General features: G+C 33.9%; 1 long non-coding RNA gene across 1 annotated transcript in view; it reads right to left on the reverse strand.

The window, feature by feature from the left end:
- The window catches only part of LOC119839696, a 210987-nt gene extending 193503 nt beyond the window's left edge, over positions 1-17484 (reverse strand). Inside the window, exon 1 of the long non-coding RNA XR_005288271.1 lies at positions 17260-17484. This is a non-coding gene — a long non-coding RNA (uncharacterized LOC119839696). The remainder of the gene's footprint in view (positions 1-17259) is intronic.
- Between the last annotated feature and the right edge of the window lie 3512 nt (positions 17485-20996).

Below are 20996 nucleotides of genomic sequence, written 5' to 3' on the forward strand. Positions count from 1 at the left end.
AACAATGGAAACTCAGCCATTATTGTTACTGTAGCGACGCTTTAGCGAAATATGTACGCGAACTTGACATGCTGTGATGGCCTTGCTTGACGAGCTTTGTGCGCTACGCACTCACTGGGTCATGATTATATGTAATTTACTTTGTTTACCTTGTATTGTGGTTTAGCTCAAGATTGCAACGACATTATGAACTTATCCAGTTATACATATATTTATAATTTCACTCCGATTTGATAAGTCATCATAAATCTTAAATAGAATTTTCTAACTCTATTTATAAAACAAGAAAATGTGGTCCATATAAATATCATCAACTAGAATGAATGATAGAAACTAAGCAGTTTAACCTAGCGCCACCCTAAATTCAACAATAGCTTGAATGTAAAAAATTCTTTAATTGAAGTCAATTGAAAGAGTTCGATTTATTACTGATCCATCAAACTTTCATGTTGTACCTTGTACCCGTCCAATGGCCTGTAGGGGCGATAACAATAAATGAAAAGCATATTGCATAAACTCTTTCTGACAATCAACTCTATCTTATAATAAATAATAGGGATTTGTATTGATTTTTACCACGAAAATCTTTAACATTTGAAAGAAAAAGGAGGCTAAGGAGTCAATTAGTGTCTCTCAAAATGGCCAGTATAAAATTGTACTTAGGACCGTCCACTCTCGCTAGAGGCCTACCTATACATTCACCCTAACTATATTTTTCCATATCAGTCCAGCGGAATGGAGCATCATTTCGTTACGGGCAAAAAGATATACCAACGTTTGATCTTACGCGTTATGACTCCTACAGTGCTATCGGCTAAAAAGGGATGAATTTTAATAGATTGTAAGGGTACATTTTATTAGAACTTTATAATTGAAAGCTATTTCTGCTTATTATGCGAGATACTATTTGTTAATACAGATGTGTATTACGCAGGCATAACTTGAGAAGTTAAAGGTGAAGAGACATTGAAGAGATCTCAATTCCAGGATTTCCTGATGTTCGCATAACAAATGTCAAACCTTTGACTTTCATAGAAGAAAAGTTAAATTAAACTAGATTTTTTAAAAATGCCATTAAAATATATAGTTTTAATGGATTGATTCTATTGATCTTCGATTCTTCGGTAACAATCATGAGTTGATTTCCCAAATGAAGACAATAAAACAGTAAGTAGTTGAACAAGTTAAAATTACTAAGAACAAGGTATGGTGTATGAGACTAAAATCACAATCCACAATTCTAGAGCACTCACTAAAGATGCAGATTAGACATATTTTGCATGTAAATGAAATAAGCAAACCACATTCAAGCAAATATTACCAAAAGCAGAATTCACCACGCTCGGACGAGTTTCAATGGGCGCCGGCTCTCGCGGGCACGTATCAAAATTCAATCTTTTACTATTACATTGCCATATTCAAATTGAAATTTGATTTTTCACTCTTTTTGCTTCAAATGCACATTCTGATTTATCAGTGCAGTAGTAGGTACCGGCTCTTTGTATCAAAAATATGATGTATTTTAAATTCAGATACTTTTTGATTATAATAAATAACTATGTGAGTAAACTTCCTCATTTTAATCTTAGCGAAGGAGTTGCACATTTTATAAATTTTTTGTTATGTACTTTTCCTAGCAACCCGATGTTTAATTATTTATACTTATCTAGCCACTGATCTACAAAAACATCCAAATATAACTTAAAAATACATCACAGACGGTGGACTTATCACGTAAGAATGATTTCTTCCGGGCACCCCCTCTATGTGGTGAAGGTACAAACGGAAGGGAAGATATTTTGTAATTTACATGTTTAAATGAAATATCCAATTTACATTCAAGCATATATTACAATTTGCGTAAATCACTTTTTTTTTGTATTTCGGAGTTGAGCATGTATCGACTCAAATTGGGCCAGCTCGACCTGCGTAATGTACCATACTCCCAAAGAAGATCCGCGTGCATCCGCGTGGCATTGCTACCGAAATATAGGAGCAAATAGTAGTTTCCAAAAACCCTGTAAATTTGTGCATACTTTATGTTATAAAGATACTTTTATATTTTCGTACAAATTTAACGTTAGAATCTTAGGAAATCATTATCTCGAATAATTAACTCAACCCGCAAAAAAATTTGCAGATTTCATATAAAGCCACGTGTCTAACTCAACACGCCCAGACTTTACAAGTATGTATGCAAAAGAGCAAATTAACTGATAAACAGCAGTTATAAAAAAAATACCTGTTATGAGATATTATATTGTTTTTATACCTATTTAATAAAATGAATTTTATCGTACTTAATTAATGAGAAATTCAATTGATAAAGATTAGAAATATTTAAGGGGCCTCCGATTCCCCCACTCACCGGATAAAAAACGTGCAATTTCACGGTTCTCTGTGGTGATTGGCCCAATTCGTGCTGAAGCAAGCTCGACTCCCATATGAAACCTAGCCATGAGGCTTCGGGAAAGAAAAGGCAGTCAAGCAGATCTTCACAGATGTAATAAATAGGTATTACCTGTACATGGCTGCTTAAATTGACAATCTAGCTGCAATTATAACCAATGAAATGAAATAATAAGGCACTCGATTTTCCACTATGGGTATAGGAAACAATAAACGCAGAACTAGCTAAACAATATTCAATTTATTCATTATCCAATTACGTATCAGCATTCCTAGCGATCTGTGTTGCTAAGTCACTATCAGACGAACAATAGGTTGATAGTTCCCGAAGCTCAGGTTCGGTTCTATTGTAATGAATTAATTAATAAAATAAAGGGGACGGGTGGGGGTGGCTTTTGTCCAGTAAGGATGGATCTGATCTCATTAACGAGTCATTGTGGTGGTGGAACAAAGGCAGTGGTCAGCGCGCACCTAAGCAATCGCGTCATCCTTCCATACTCATGCCACAAAGGGTTATTATGCTAGGCTTTCGGCTCTATTGAACAAGTTATAAATCATTTGTTATTAAATTTATTTTACATAGGTCAGAATTAATTGGTGGTAAATTATTTTTCTTCATTTTATACTCTCTTGATTATTTTCCATTTATTATGTGGCTTTACCAAGGGAAATGAATGGTGAATGCAAAAATATGTAGTACAAATTGAATATTATGTACTTAAATGTAAACATTTATTGTTAATATTTATAGCCATGGTTCGTTTATTGAATTATGTAAGAGCTATTCGATATAGGTAGTTTTTGTTATACATAATCGAACAGTTCTTGTGATATCAGTAGAGTTAAAGCAAATGACAAACTTTTCTAATACGATTCTTCAAAATGATTATCATATCCTTTTAAGAACGTCACGTCTATACTATAATAAAATAAAGCTGATGAGTTGGTGTGCTTGTTTGTTTTTTATTCTGTTTGAACGTGTCAATGAAGAAATGACTGTACCAGTGAGGAACAGGTGATAAAGGCTGTATACGTGCCACGGGCGTAGCTGAGGCGGACCATTAATTAAATATAAAACGGGGGTATGTTTGAAGTGTTGCTCTATTTTATTAAGCTATCTTGGTTTGTGGATAGAATTAAATCTCTAATAATAGTACTATAGACTATCGTAATGTTGCCCATCTGTTTATATTTAAATCAATCTATAGAAAAAAAACAGATATTTAGATTCGCCTAACTACAAAAGAGAAGCTTATAGCTTCTCTTATGTATGATGCTACTGTATACAAAGACCTCGCAATCCGAACATATGTTCCGACTCCAATGAAAAACATAATATATTTTCTTCTAGTCTATTCACTATTGTGTTTTTGAAGTTCAATCCCAAGGTCAACACTTGTTCGTCGATTGCTGTGAGGTACGGTATCACATCAAGTCATCCAACTCCCGCTAAAAGAAGGAATTCTTTCACAAAAGTTCCCGCCAGCGGACAATAGATGGCGTTTGATCTAGATAACGATATGTTAACATTGTCACAATAGAGACGGTAATGGTGCGATTGTGCTTGGCACAATGCTTTTAGGTGTCGCCTCCAACAATGGACTTCGATCTGCTACTGTTGAGCTCCACCGAACTATTGTAGGAAAAAAAGTGTTAGGATTCATCACTATTTTCTTATACAATAGTCTAATAATATAAAAACTACTTTGGTTCCTCTAATCATGAAGCAATGGATTGAGAAACACTTCATGAATTTATTTTTTGCACTTGGACAGCCCGGAATGATACTGAGTGTAGATACTCAGTACTACCACCTAAAACCACTTTTCACAGGTTACAATGTGGACAACAATGAGTTCGCCATCGGAAATTACACAGTAAATTATTTAATAGGTATTAGGTTTGTGCTAGGCGACCATAACAGTTCTGCTTTGATTCAACGTTATGAGTCTTCTAATTACCTCGATCGTACAGTGTACATTTTAAATGATTATACATCATGTTACTGTAAAAACCCGTTCATTGCTGAATCTAAAGTAAATCATGGGATTTACCGAAATGAGTTGGTAAATAAATGAAAGGATGGTTAAATGAAAAGTTTAAGGGAAGGATTACAATTTAGTACATGCTAGATTGATTCGTAAGGGTTAATTTTTGGAATCTATCATTACTAATTACTCATTTTTTTTTATAAACTGTCAGTCTAAATCTGCCATAATTTAAATTTGACAATAACAAAAACCCATGCAATTAAGTTCTATCGATTTATGGATACATATTGTAAAGATATATTACTTGTTATAGTAATGGCTAAATTTGTTTTAAGTTAGGTTAGGCTTAGATGCAAATTCTAGCTGCTAACCCCTCGACGGTAAACGACGATCAAAACTGTAGAGGGAGATACATAAACCCATATATTAACGTAAAATAAAGGCTAGATCGGAATACTACCTACATTTACCGTGCCTTGACGGTAAATCCTAAGATTTTCTCAGTGAATCGTGGTAAATGTTGGAAATGAACAACGATCTCAGGACTGTAGGAGTTTCACCATGCAGAGTTTGTAAACCTTAGGTTAAACATCTAAGATTTACCACAACACATATACGATTTTATAGATAATTAGCTGCGCCCCGCGGTTTCACCCACGTAAGTCCGTATCCCGTAGGAATATCGGTATAAAAAGTTGTCTATATGTTATTCCAGTTATCCAGCTATCTACGTACCAAATTTAATTACAATCGGTTCAGTAGTTTTTGTGTGAAAGTGCAACAAACACACATACATCCTTACAAACTTTCGCATTTATAATATTAGTAGGATTATGGATAACGATGTATATATTTTATTTTATAACATTTTCGAATAGTAGTCAATCTTATTAATATTACAAAAAAATAATAAATACTTTCACCACAGCTGATTGCAAATTTACTACAGCGTCGTAGATGATCTACGAGTATATCTAATTCGCTTACTCTGTAAGGCTGATGTTTCAGGATACAGCTGGAAGAAACAATTTCACAATCTGTCCAATCCGATCAGATATCACTTTTTGAGGTTTCACAATATCTGTCCGCTCTCCTCCATAAAATATATTGTTATGGTTTCGAATTTGTTTATGATTAACAGTTATAAAGATTAAGGCTTCGCCTGCGTATCTAGAGTAAATTTTCATTAGGAATTTTCACTGCGGAAAATGTAGCCTATGAGATTATGTGCGGGCAGAAAAATCATGTTATTCAATGGCATCGCGTAAAACGGCATATAATCAAACCAGCACACTTTCCCATTTATAATAATATAGTATAGTACATAATAACCTATCACAGACACATCACAATTCCAGACCTGTAGCGGAATCAATGATATATCGCGTACTCGAGCCAGGAAACAAATATACGTGCTGTTATCCGAGGGTATATTGAAATGACCCACGTAGGGCTGTCAATAAACTTCAAGTGTCAGTATTGTCAATATCACAATGTCAAAGCATATGAGTATGGAATTAGTGTCACATCCACAACTACATTTAATTCTTAGATCCGGAACTTGAAGTAAATTATGATATGAGCAAGCGTGTTGGCAGTTTTAGACATATTTGCCAGTACGAAAACCCTAATTGAGATCGATGAGGTAGTTCTTATAATCCAGACTTTGGTCACAAAAATAAAGCCCTTAAAATTATGCATGGAATTTCATTTGTACAACCAAAATTCGTCCTAAGTTTAATATAATATTTATACAGAAACATTCGGTTTTTTTTATTCACCTGATTCGAAGACCAACGAATAAAACCTTTGGCAACCCTATCAATGAGGGATTTCCATAGATAAGGGTCATCATGTATCGCTGGTTATTGGCGTGTTATCGTTCACGCTCTACTGTTGTTGATTTACACTCGCATAAACAATTATAATGTAACCAAGTTTGAAATCAGGATTGAAGCACCTAACAAACCCATTTTTTAATTACATTGTGTAGCCAAACGTACCGATTTGTATAACTACATTTTCCGTGCGATTCATATTCAATTCCACTTTGAAGTGCATAAAAACAGTTGTATAATAAATAGTGTAAAAAAAAATGGGGCATTTTAGCTACTACTTATATAAAAGACAGATATGGAGCCCAAAATGGTTGATTCTGTCTGTATGTCGGTTTGTTTAAGCATAACGCACGACTACTATGGAAATTACATAATTATACTTCAACATCCTGGACACCGCACTGTGTACTGTTACCCAAAAAAGTATATATAGAACCAAAAGAGCCAAATAAGCGAAAAAATTCCCCAAAACACATTGTGAGCACAGCTAAAGATTAACATCGCGAAATAAGAGCCGGCCAGGACGAATTGTGGCATCGAAGTAAAGCCATGACGAGTTCTTACACTCATTGGTTTACCATAACAAGATTAACGGGCTTTTAATAACCACTTGAAACAATTTTTACTTGTCGAAAAACAAAATCCTTTAAAGTTTCCATCTATATAAGCAGTGGTGGCTCAGTGGTGAGAAACTCGGACTTCAAAATCGATAAGTCGGGGTTCGAGACCGAGCGAGCGTGCAGGAAATAAATTGATTTTTAAATTTATCTGCACATGTGGATAACATCACCACTGCTTAAACGGTAAAGGAAAACATCGTGAGGAAACCGGCATGTCCAAGAAATAAAAGTTCGATGACATGTGACATCTATCAACCCGCACTTGGCCAGCGTGGTGTATGGCCTAAAACCTCGTAGGAGGCCTGTGTCCCAGCAGTGGGAATATATATGGGCTGATGATGATGATATACCACAAGGAAATGATCGAATTTTATGAGATGACCGTGGTGGCCGTGTGGTATGATTCGAATCCCCCTTCTTAATCTTTTTTTTTCTATTCATAATATTATTGAAAAACTTGATGATCGTTATTATTTTACAAAGTTAGTTAATTACTTAGTAGTGGTAAATTATCGATCTCATTTGTTTTATTGCTCACGAAAATTGATTCCAGAACTTTCCAGAAACGTTGCGCAGATAATACATCAGTCACATACTAAATTATCAATGTACCACAAGTGGGAACATTGTTAGGGATGATAATAGGAAAATCTGTCAACATGAGAACAATGCCAAGTTACATGGATCAGGAATTAGTACTCATTGTCCTTACCACAATAGACCGCGGTGCCGTCGCGATCTAATTAGATAACATTACTATTTCATATAATATACCTAACTTGCATCTGTTGTCTTTGAGATGTAATCTATGTTGATACGTGCCGTGTATTGAAACTTAGCAGCGCAATCTCTATGTACTGCAATGTATTGTTGACTTAAGGTAAATAGGCTGAAGTAAACATTTATTTTTTTAAATATTGCACACAGCCTCGTTCAACACTATTGTAATGCTTTATCTTACATAGTGTGTACTACAAATTAATTTAAGGAGGAAAATAGTATATTCTTCATATGACATTACACAATAAAGAACACACATTGTATCTTGTGTGTGTCGCCTCATGAAAGAAGAGTGCCTGACGGTAAGCGCTATCGCCACCTATGATTATTTGCAAAAGCGTAAGGTCGTTCGTAACAGATCTTTGCAAATCAAAAAAAAAATCAAATAAATCAGTAGTACGGTGAATATAATTAACATTTATTTGGCTGTATTAAAAATACCGTTTTCGAAAAAATCAAAAAAGCCTAAAATTTAACATTTGGGCTTCTATTCTTCATGTGTCCTATGGAGATTTGTTGTGACGAAAATATTGGACGCGCTGAAGAAATTTTTTTCAATTCTGTATTTTATGAATTAGAGCTTTTTTGTACTTTTGACTTAATCATTATAATTTGTATTTTTTTGTTATATAACAATTTGTTTTAAATCATTATATATTATCTTATACCTTATCAATGAAGCGATAAAAATCACTTTTGTGACGGTGGGGCAAAGGGTGTTAAGAATGTATGACTCCCGGCTACCACTGATGACGATAGACAGATGACCTGAATGCAGTCCGTTGGTGTTCTGACCTTCTGGGGAGGCCTATGTCCAGCATGGACACGGTAGCGGTATCCTAACGACGACGAAGATCAGGATATCACTCGATAAATTATGGCAATTCTTTGTACATTATTATACACAATTTTATTTGTCATTGAAATGAATTATAATAGCAATTTAAAATAAAAGTAAATTATTTCAATATTCTATGCAATCTCAATCCAACATTAGTTATGCGTATTGTTTACGACTTTTTAACAAATTCCAGCATTATCATTTTGCAAAAATATAAACAAATATTTATAATTGTTGCAAACAACAATTCACAGTGTAATTTTACGACATCATTCCTCCTTAACGATTCGCTAATTGATTGTTTACTTTGCACTTGATTTGAAGTGTTTCCGGTGCTATCAACCCCCATGTGACAATATATACAATTTCTCCCCCATATTCTATACTATCCACGAAACATCAACTTTATTATTCAAGTGAATGAAGTAAAAATAAAATTGTACTTTATGTTAAAATATCAGGCCAAATAATACCTGTCCGATTTCATACTGATTTCCATTTTACAAGCGGGTCATCAGAAAATCGTGATTAACAAATCAATTCACCGGCGTTATTATCATCCGTATTGTGATATTCACAACAGTTAATCAAGTATTGTCCGTAAATCACAAATCTATGAATTCAAACGCACCATACAAAGCGTTTCCATTATCATCATTCATTGTATGTGTATTTACTGCAAATCTACTCGCTTTTGTTTAATAAACGAATGAACACGATATTCTATGGCGCTTATCCGTCGCCTCGATATGAATAGGCTGTGTGTTGTGTGCGTTAACTCACAACTTCATAGAATATAGTCCGCAAAGTTCTTTTGTCACGATTATCGTGGAAAATCCGATCGAGGAAAGTGTGGCTTTCAACGGCAAACTGCATTATGAGTTATCTGAGCGGCGAACGCAACTAAAATAATCTGCACGCTTCCTACACTAAGTTCTAAAGTCCATCGACAGTTTCCATTAAGCCTACATTGTTTTTCATGCATTATTAAGAACATTATAAGTCTTTGTACTCAACTAGCAAACACTCGAAGCTTTTTTGTCGTGGGTATAACATTTAAAAGAATAGAAATCGTTGGAAAACAACCTTTAACCTTTTTTGTTTAATTTAATTGCGTATAAACTCGCATTGTGATAAGCAAGCACAAAACCTCAGAAACCACTTCTCGACGAAACGATTAATGGCCAAGAGTTCGCAACTTCATTCACCAGATTATAGCGATCCATTGAAAATATCCATAAAAGTCGAACATTACCCGAAACAATGAGGGGAGGGCTTGGGTATTAGGTGCTGCGTCGCTATTGAACAACTTTTGTTCCATTGTGTTGTCCACTAAAGGGAGGCTTACACAAAGACACGGCGCAGACATAGACCGAAATTCATCAGCAACTCGATTGTTTGCTACATAAAGGATGCCATTGTCGACAAATATGATATAGTAATACAACGTGGATGTTGTAATTAGAGCGGCGAAATGCTTTTGTTCAGAGCTTGGCTCGAGCTAACTTTTGGCTAAGTCTTGAAACAAATGAACTGTGTAATATACAGCGCAGGTATTCTGAAGCCCGTCTATCAGTTTGGTTTGCACAATAGATTACAGACGGTACAACATCTTTCCGAAAATTTTAAACGTGATTCCTTTGATTACATTGGAGGAGCTGGTTACTTTTCATACAATTTTCATCATATCATTATCCTGATTTAATTGAAAATAAATTATCATATATTTTAATAGTGACTGTATATCCTTACCTATCCTAACAACAACTAAGGGACCTTGAAAAATTAAATGTTTACGTGCTAATATTGATGAAACTCTATGCTTTTCCTGAATCCGACTACTATGACATAAGTTTCTTTTTCATAAAAAAGTGGATTAGCTTCTTCTTCTGTCAGAATGGGATTGGTAAAAGTGAATTTATTAATACAGAAAGTCATACTTACCCCCCAGTGACATAGGAACTAGTTTTATTTGATCTCACTTAAAAAGCATTACCTCGACTCCCATCTTTATTTACCCTATTTGCTTATCACGTCCTTTTACACATACTGAGTGATGTTATTATTGTATCATATTACCGAATCGTAAGTCGACAGACAAATCATATACGATGACAACTAATAAGTTAAAGATAAAATTATTTTTACTAGCTGCGCCCCGCGGTTTCACCCGCATAAGTCCGTACCCTGAATATCGGGATAAAAAGCCTTTATCGGGATAAATTGCCTATATGTTATTCCAGCTGTCCAGCTATCTACGTACCAAATTTCATTGCAATCGGTTCGGTAGTTTTTGCGTGAAAGAGCAACACACACATCCTTACAAAATTTCGCATTTATAATATAAGTAGGATATGCCTTATCTCATCGGTTCTATGGAACACTTCATAAGAAATGTGCTTTTAAAAAGTGTTTACGTGTACATTATAACGTCCGATAAAGAGTCTCATTAAATCCAGAAATATGCATCAATCTTCTCTACTTTGTAGACAGTAGAGTCCAACTTCCATATTCTACCATTTCCCTTTTTCATTACTCATTTTCATTTTCTAAAGGATCTATGCAATAATAGCGTCTTTTATTATTTAAATCCGAAGTCTTAATCTCTGGAAGTATGAGGGTGCCACCATGACTAATCTATGATCGCGTGCCATTCAAAACTATTGTGTCTCATGGCTGGGCTATTGTTTAGGGCATACGATAAAAAGCTTTGGCGTTTTTCCAACTAGGGAACCGTGTAAGGGTAACACTGGAATTCATGTGAAGTTCATCGTCTTAATAGTATTTATTGATGCACACTCAAGTTCATCTAACTCTGGTTGTTGAGATATTTAATAATAATACACTTTCTTAGTATATTTAAAGTATCAGTATTTCTTATCAGATGCACTTTTTTGTGATTACACAGATATCATGGTTACAACAAATTTACTGACTCGTACTAAAAGCGGATATTAAACAAATTCAATAATACATAGAACAACAAAAATCTGATCTGTATCTCAAAAACTAAATAAATTATTGATTAAGGGTTATGACTAAATCGAGAGTATCGAATTGAAATCTAAAGGATATGGGTATAATTCCAATAACCACAAAAAGAAAATTTCGTAACTTGAGTTCACAGCAAAATATCAAAATAAATATCTGACAACAAACAACAAATGACAATAGAAATAATATTAAAAAACGGTAAATTACGTACCGTGACCATCGCGTGCCCATACCCCAGTAAATATGCGTACACCCCACGCAAAGTTATTATCATCCATGAATAGCCCAATATTGCACATTCCACGTAATGTGACTAAATTATGTGGGTGAGCTTGATTGGACTTTTTATAACTGTAACATTGAACGTTTTACTGTTTCTCTACTCATGTTAATGCAATATTGTGCCTATGTCATATTATATGTTTAAAATGCTTTTGTTTTTTAACCTATCAAATACATTAATGACAGTAGGTTAAGTAGGCAAGAATACAAGTGTTGCATAAACATTAAAATTATTGAAAATGTTATAACAACAACTACATTTTTTTTAGGTTTTGAGTATTGGCCAGCAACTTGATATCCAACCTGTTATCAAAAGATGTTCGCAAAACACTATTGTAGTTTCTATCGATAATATATCATGGAGGAAAATTGTATAGTAGGTACGGACGCGAACATTCAGTTTTCTTACATTCTTTACTTCAGAAGTCGCTTCGCTATGGATCACACAATAGATGTAAAGAATGAGGACAACATTCAAAGAATGGAAAATAGGTGACACTTGTGAAGACTTGAAAATCGGGAAATACAAACGTAACGTATAGTTATAGACGTAGATATTTGTCCCGTGCTGCTCGGGTTTGGCTTATTTTAAGAGAAGCGTTAATTGCCTTACCACGTGTGGGCACGGACCTTATGGTTCGAACACGATTACTGGTTTTGGAGACACATAAATTGTTTAAGAAGAAAGGGTTATATTATTATTTTTATATTATTTACCAATACCACAGATATCATAAAACTGTACTAGTCCAATATTTCTTTCAGTTTACCTATATTAATTTTTTTATATTTCAATATAAACAAATTTAACAATAAGTATCACAAACAATTTAATGGATTTACCACATCTTTTAGGATTGGGCCTAGTAAATAACTAACTCGACCTATCTGATGTTGAAGATCGAGAACTATAAAAAAACCTGTTCGTGGCACACTTTAGGATATTTTAAACGAATATCCCCTAGTCCTAGTTGTAGATCTCGTATAGGAAACAGTCAAACAGGAGTGTACAAACTTTAATCGGTGCCCTTATTTCTCATTTATATATTTAAAAATAATCCAGTCCATAAATAACAGTCAGGATAAAAATGCTATTTTACCATAAGCCATTAGCCAAACTAAACGTGAACTACAAAATGGAATATAAACTTGCATCTAAATTGGGTCAGTTTAAATTGACAACGCGTATATTATCACAGACAAAGAGATTATAGTTCAATAAATTCGAGATAGATCACGACGTGCATGGCAGGGCTATAAGAGATCATTTTGTATCGAATTGACGAAAACCTTGAAATCTTAATGGATACTTGAATGAATTTTTGAAGTTTTTGAAAGTGTATATGTTCATAATTTTTTATAAGATAGTTTTTTAGTGTTCTTTTTCACATTACCTACTATGTAAACAACTATTTAGTAGCACAAAGCTAGAAATTTTGCTGCTAATAAGATTCAAATAAGAATAGCGTTATTTACAATTGAATAAAGCTTAAAAGCAGACACTTGAATAGGTGAGACACGTATCTATCTATCATCGATATACAGCAAAGGTCATAACATAATAGAAGTATTTTACAAAGAAACGTGAACGGTCTTTACAAAATCCTTCAACAAACTTGACGCTTGAGCTTCAAACACTATAGAGATAGGAGTTCGGCAGCCTGATGAATTTCGGTTTACGTTCAACGCCGCGAGTCTTTGTGGCTCTTTCAGCTACACAATAGGGACAAAAGTTATTCAACGACAATGCGAGCACCAAATACCGATCGTCCAACCCCCTTTCCCCACCCGAATAGGTGACTAACCATTGTTTACTTTAATACTCTTCTTTTATGTACATTATCGATGGCAGCAACAATGTAATCGCGAAATTGAATTAGTGAAGTGGAAGGAAATTCGAATTTCAACTGATATTGTATAGGTACGCCTCGTGGGTTTGCACGCGCACACCTTTTAGTAAATATTTGTGCGTTTATGGAATCATTATTCTCCTTGTTGCCTTGTACTGTACAAGGCAACTTTAACATGCTGAATAAAACATGATTTTATATGAAATATTTATATAAGTAATTGATCATATTCCAACTAGCAACATGTTAATTTTCAATGTAAACAAGTGCATTTGTAGAGTAAGGAGAGATTTTTGCTTACAATATTATTAAAAACTACAGCAACAAGTAAATACTACATACACATCATTAGACCGTAAGCTGTTTTAATATTGATAGATTCCTGACTCCCGTACATTTGAATGTAACAATATTTCGTCAGTGAGATATTCTCAGCGGAATGTTACAAAAAGCCTCAGCGTTTGTACAAAAGCTACGAAGAATGAATGGAAGTGGGAGGAGGGAGATGACTATTGAATAGCAGAAAAGGGATGTGTTACGTAAGTGTATTTAGTGCTTCATACTAACAATGGATCATAAATTTATTTTTATATGCCTGAAGGTATTGAGCTTTAACAAAGCGTTCGTAGGGTATATAATATTATATTTTTGTTGAGAGTCTTGAAATTATACTTGTGAATTACAAACTACTATTTGACAAATGTACATACAAAATAATTTGTTCATGGAGTTGTCATTTAGCATGATGACGACACAAGACAATATTGTATTAACAACGTTTGATATATACAACATGTTTAATAAAACAAAACATAAATGAATGCTTCGCGTTAATGATTTCAATTTTGCATCCAGATTACAGCGAACAAAGTTACACTGCATTATTACATTTTCAAATAAGCATGACTAATGAGTTCTTAACAAGTAAAGAGCAGGTTCTTTTTACCAGTCCCTCCGACGCGGGCTATACAAAAGTCGTATACGCGGTTTCACGAACAACTTTAGTGTGACCCCCACAAAGCTGTGGAACGTCATTTAAATGCACACGTTTCATTGGCTATGAATGCTTCAGGGAAGTAGAAAAAGTACGGGCCAATTACGACGCTTTTGTGGCGACGCGACCTCTCGAAGACTTGAGAGTAACTTTTGTGCGGGGAAGCCTCTGTTCAGTTTTGATGATTTCTCTGTGGTTATTCAGTAAGTAATGAATGTAATTAACCATTATGTATCTTAAATACATGTTGATGTTAGTATGTAAATAAAATGTATATTAGCTTAAACACTAATTGGTAAATACCACCCAGTTTTATCTGTTGTCAGTGATTCACTCAAGCAACGGTAAGTCTTTAATTAAAGGATCAGGACGAACAAAACTACACGCAGAGAATAGAAAAACTTAACCTGTTAGCATCATCATATCTATCTAATCTTAAACAAAATATTAATAATATGCAATCATATATTTAAATATACATGACATATTGCGAAAATACGACCATTAAAATAAACGAAACATATTTACAGTTGCAAGCATGCATTCCTTTCATATGATGTTTAACGTATAAAGTATATATTAAAATATTTAGAAGAACCCAAAGAGTAAGCAATCCTTTGGCTGACCAACCGACTGAACGCAAAGCTTTTGCGGTTACCTTTCCGTTTCTTCGCCTCCCTTTCAATTGAAGTCTTTCGGATAAATGTAAAGAACCATCTCTATATAATAAGATCTAGGTACGTATCTATTAAATAAGAATATTTTCCAATAAGTGACGACGACGTTACAATGGCTCTTTGAGTTTAATTCTTTTATCGCGTAGCTTATTATGGCCAATTCTAAGTTTCTTTTAAGTTTCTGTTATTTGAAATTCTCCTAAGGAATATTTTATTAGATTATTACCGTTTGTGTTTTAATTGAATTTGGTTGTTTCAATTTTAAGTATAGAAAGTATACATATAAAATTATATATTTTTAGATGCAAACAAGGTATTCTATATGCATTTGTGTACGCAATAGCTATAATATGTACTACCAACCTATATGTTTGTTTACAAACACTGAAATCAAAATAACAATATCCTCAATTGCAATAAAGGTATTTATGTAAATATATCTACTGAAAATTATGATGTATTAAAGAAAGCACAATAAGATAAGAGAAGGAAACTCATATTTCCACATATCTACTTTGCCCAACTTTTTCAATTTAACAAGCAAAACTGAAGAATAGCTGTTGCTTTATCGTTTCTTCTAAGGAGAAGTTTTATACCTCGACTGTCGAGTCGGTGAAGTGGTTCCTAAAGCTGGACCAATTTTTTGCTATTAAATGCAGCATATCGATCGTTTAATGGTGCAAGTATTAATAGCTCTTGCTATGAGATGGGCGATCAAAATGCATTCGGCCATTCGTTAGCGGGCCGTCAATACGGCTTGGTCCACCCGCCATAAATTCAGTATTGAGCGGACATACAACAAAGCACGTTTTGTCTTGCAAATGAAAACGCGCAAATTTCGCGGCATTGTGCGCGGCTGTTTCGGTGCCCGCCATTATTAACGGCGAACATGAAAGACAAAAGGTTCGTCTGCAGCACTGAGCCTGGCCTAGATAGCGGATTATTGTACTAACACAATAGAAGCGTTAATTCCCCGACTCTGCTATTATTTTGTTGTTTGTAACTTTATCGCATCAATCGATTTGATCACGATCGGCTTTTGTATCGCTACTGTTTGGCGCCATTCAGCGCGAGGCAACTGTTCGCATTGTTTCATATTATTTTTGAGTAGATGACGACAAACGAGCTGTTGATGGTGGGCGAGCCGCAACTGCAAACATCGGTTTGTGAGCTTCACAAATAATTCAACATTGTTGATGCAAGTGAATTTTGATACCTTATACCTTATATTCTTTCTTTTCTTTCTTTATAGACACTTAATAATTATCACAACAAAAATACATAAATGTTTGTATTTTTATTTTCGGTTTTGTTCTAATGATGTATTTATTGACAAAAAAGTCGTTTACTGCTTCATACATAGTTCAAAAGGCTGCATTTCAACTATTACTGCCTATGAAAATATTTTGCTTTGGAAATTAAGCATCAAAATTTCTGATATATTTATAGAATATTGGTATTATAAAAATGTGATTATTTACAAACATAGAATGTAAATTGTAAGAATAATGGGACGTGAAAACGTGCAATTATACGTATAATATTTGTAGTTTTAAAAATTCACAGCATTTCATGGATAAATGTAATATTCCACATAATTTCGCTTTCATTTATTTTATGATAGAATATAAATTAGCATACTTATTAATTAAAACACTTACCCAACACAATGTATAAAACGATTACTTTTGTGCCCATTTGTGCAACACCAAGAAAAGGTCTCAAAATTGACTCTAATAAAAATCTATATATACAATCTAGTTCGCAGCAAAGCACAAAGTGGGTAACAATTATTATATATTAGAATAATTAGAAATTGGCTAAAATTCCTGATTTCATTTTTTTTATCATTGATATGTATAGATTAAAAAGTGTTGTTTTTTTTATTATAAACGGATAAAATAAAAATGTATACAGTATTCTTTTTACTGAAAGTGCACAAAGTATAAAAAGATAAATAAACTTGTAAATCTTTAAACTTACCCCGCTTATCCCCGTTTATCCAATCCAATTTTCCAATTAGCAACACCACTGATAAAAACTCACGTTCACACAAATGTTGGTCACATAAAAAAAAAATCACAGATCGAAAAGGAAATTTGAAAAACGAATAACTTGGCGGGAATTGGTACGAACGAAAAAGTTCATTCAGCCTGGCGACTGTTCAGGCGCGCAGTGTGAACGGCTGTGTCAAACTACCGGCCGGCAGAATGTGCTCACTGCTTTGCCGCGCCGAATCCTTGCGCACTACGCTTCGCTAGTGCTTTGCTTACACCCTTTGCGGCCGCCCCTTGCGATTTCGCATTTTGGCTTTCGCGCCTCGCAGATCACCCTATCTATGTACTTCTTATGCATTTTGCTAAAGAGTTCAGTCTGGTCTAGTTTTCTATTGCAAAAAGCTGCATATTTATTGAAATATTATTTTGATATGCTAGTTCATAACCATTATAGTGAAAGTTGGCCGAAACGGTATATGACTTTTAAAGACATAACTTAAGCATAATATCGATATACATTTGAGTGAAGTCAGCTTCTATTAAGTTTTTTCATAAAAATGTTTTAAAATTTGAAGTAAGTTTTATATATATCCTGTTTTCGTATAAGGGATTAAGACTCTAAACAAGGCTCTATATTTTTTATTGTTCCTCAGCATTCATTTTGGATTCTTATAAGAAAATATACAAATGTTCAAGAGACTTCTGAAGGTTTAGCAAACAAGACAAGTGTCTGAAAAGAAGCCAGCGGGTTTTGATATAATGTGAAAATGTTAGGTAATATGTCCGATGACAATGGCGCGAACGGCACAAAGCCTCGCGGTGTATTGTGTCAACCCGCACAATGCCTGCACATACAAACATAACCAATTTACTTTACTATTTAAAGAAATTGACATGCAACTCACTACCTTACACAGTTACAATAAGGGCTAAACATCATAACCATACATTTGAATACTCATTAAACGTTTAAAATGGAAAAACATTCCTATTGATGATAAAATGATTTACAAGACAAATTATATCCTATAGGTATACTATCGTTCAAAAGGAATTTAAAAAATTATTTTATATTATAGGAAGGTAATAGGTGAAAGTACGTAGTTTGATGTAAAAAGATTATGACAAAAAGAAAATTAATTTTTTCTATAGTCATATGTTTAGTATACTATATAGCTGATTATTTTTAATAAAATGAAATATATATGAAACTGTGTTACAATATAACATAATGGTATAACATGTTCGTGTAATTTTTATTAGAACTTAATATGTCAGCTTTGTAAGATAGTTAATTAGGTAGATATTTATCATTTTAATGCTCAATAGCATAAACAAATTGCATAATGCAAAAATTTTAAGCAAATGAGGAAGGGAACCTTTGTTTAGAGGAATTGCGGAAATAATAACTTAAAATAGTTTTAGTCTAATACCAAATTAATCGACTCAGAATCTTCTTTGCTGAGCTTGTTTAATAGCATGGCGTATAGGAGACAGTCCGTTTAAAGCTTTAGACGCTATTATTTTTCTTATTTTAAATATTTGATATTAATAATATACAACATGTACAATATATAATGAAGACTAAACGTGATTTGTTATTTTCACTTAAAGTCAATAAAAATCAATAAGCAATATATGTATTTTAATAAGCATTTTGTACGTAAAATTTATGTGTATTCATTTATTGTATGTCAAGATTTTATGAGTTACTAAGTTAGACTATAAATACGGTTTTTCTTTCTATTCTTTCGGTGTATATTCAATCAAATACCCGTTAATCTACGTCCTCTAGGTCCTGAAAAAAAAATATTATTATTTTCTCCAGATCTCTCAAATCCACTATATAATTACTGTACAACAACAAGTAAACAGACTACACGACCATATTGAGACGCAAAGTTATATTCTATAGAACCAACAAAAATACAAAATGGAAGTACACGGCATAATAAATTAAATGAGTGTAAAGAATAAAATAAGTTTCGCGGTTCACAATTGTGAGGGCGGTCTTAGTCCAAACAGTGTTTCCATTGTGTCTACCATTACCTAGCCCTCTTTTCGTCTTTTGTATTCGCTACTTCTATTGAAGTGAGACCTTTCCAATGACGCTTTATGGCTTTGAAGTATGAGAGATAAAGCCATACGCGGCCTTATGTTATTAAATTATTCAATTCGAATATATTCATGTACATTATCGAAAAATACCTTCTATAATTTTACCTCTTCGAGAAAAGTTGACGATCCCTAAACCTATAAATAGTTTCTCTTCTGTTTTTTTTTTACTAATATATAATATTAAAACCTGATAATATAATACATCGTAAAATATGTCTTAAGCTAATATATAGCAATAAAACTTTTGAAAGGTAAATAATAAAGTCAAAATCGTTTCTGGCGATGTGTCTATTCATTAATCGGTAATAGTAAGAATATGTTAATCGTTTAAGAAACAATTTCTTAGGAATAGAATAATAATAATATAAGAATACGATAATATATTATTTTTGTATGTGTAATACAAGTGACCAATACAATATAAACAGTTATAATGTGCGAGTTGAGCACGCTTTAAGCTTCTTGGGGTTATACCACACCCCTACAGAAGACCGGTGTGAAATAGCATGCTACCGTGTTTTTTGTAAATAAATATCTACATTTGTTTATAACTATGTTTGTACCAATGTATTGCTCAGAATCATAACATCAGTTGGTAATCCATTCTGTACCTAATAAATTTATGTCTAAAATTATGTCGCTACAGGTAATAAAAAAAATAAATCGGTCAAGTACAAGTCGGACTCGCAACACGGGTACAATAAAGCTAAAGAACAACTGCAAGATCCCAAATTTGATGAATGACCTTGTCAATCGTTACTTAACCTTGATTATTTTATAGTTTGTTTTTAGCGGCAACACAAAAACAAAAAAAAAACTAACTGCGCCCCGCGGTTTCACCCGCGTAAGTCCGTATATCGGGATAAAAAGTTGCCTCTATGTTATTCCAGTTGTTCAGCTATCTTCGTACCAAATTTCATTGCAATCGGTTTAGTAGTTTTTGCGTGAAAGAGCCACAAACACACCTTACAAACTTTCGCATTTATAATATGAGTACGATTTCACCTGTCTAACGATCACGGTTCATGGGATATATTCTTATGACAGACGAAAAGATAGCCAGATAGTATAGATCCCGTTTCACCTTTTGGCTGCAAAACCCCAGAAAGATATATGTACATTAAGTTTTTTTTTTATGTCATAGTCGGCAATGGAGCTGGTGGGTCGCCTGATGGTAAGCGCTACCACCGCCCATGAACATTTGAAGTAAGGTCAATTGCAGACCTTTCGCCTCTACAAATGTATTGCCAACTTTAATTGGGAAGGGATTAGGAAAGGATTGATGAGAGGAATAAAGGAAAGGACTGGGAAGGGTAAGGAAAAGGATATGGGCCTCCGGCTCCCCCACTCACCGTACGAAACACAATAGCAAGCTATTATTTCACGCCGGTTTTCTGTGGGGGTGTGGTACTTCCCCGGTGCGAGCTGGCCCAATTCGTGCCGAAGCGTGCTCGACTCCCACAATAAAATAATTTATATACAACCATTATATTAATTATTAATGTTATCGATATTGATAAGGTTAAGTCACTACTTCAGAGAGCTGACATCGAAGGTTGATGGTAATCCTCAATCTACACTATATTTAAAGCTGAAGAGTTTTTT

Source organism: Zerene cesonia, chromosome 1, assembly GCF_012273895.1.
Source record: "Zerene cesonia ecotype Mississippi chromosome 1, Zerene_cesonia_1.1, whole genome shotgun sequence".
NCBI classification, from domain to species: Eukaryota; Metazoa; Arthropoda; class Insecta; order Lepidoptera; family Pieridae; genus Zerene; species Zerene cesonia.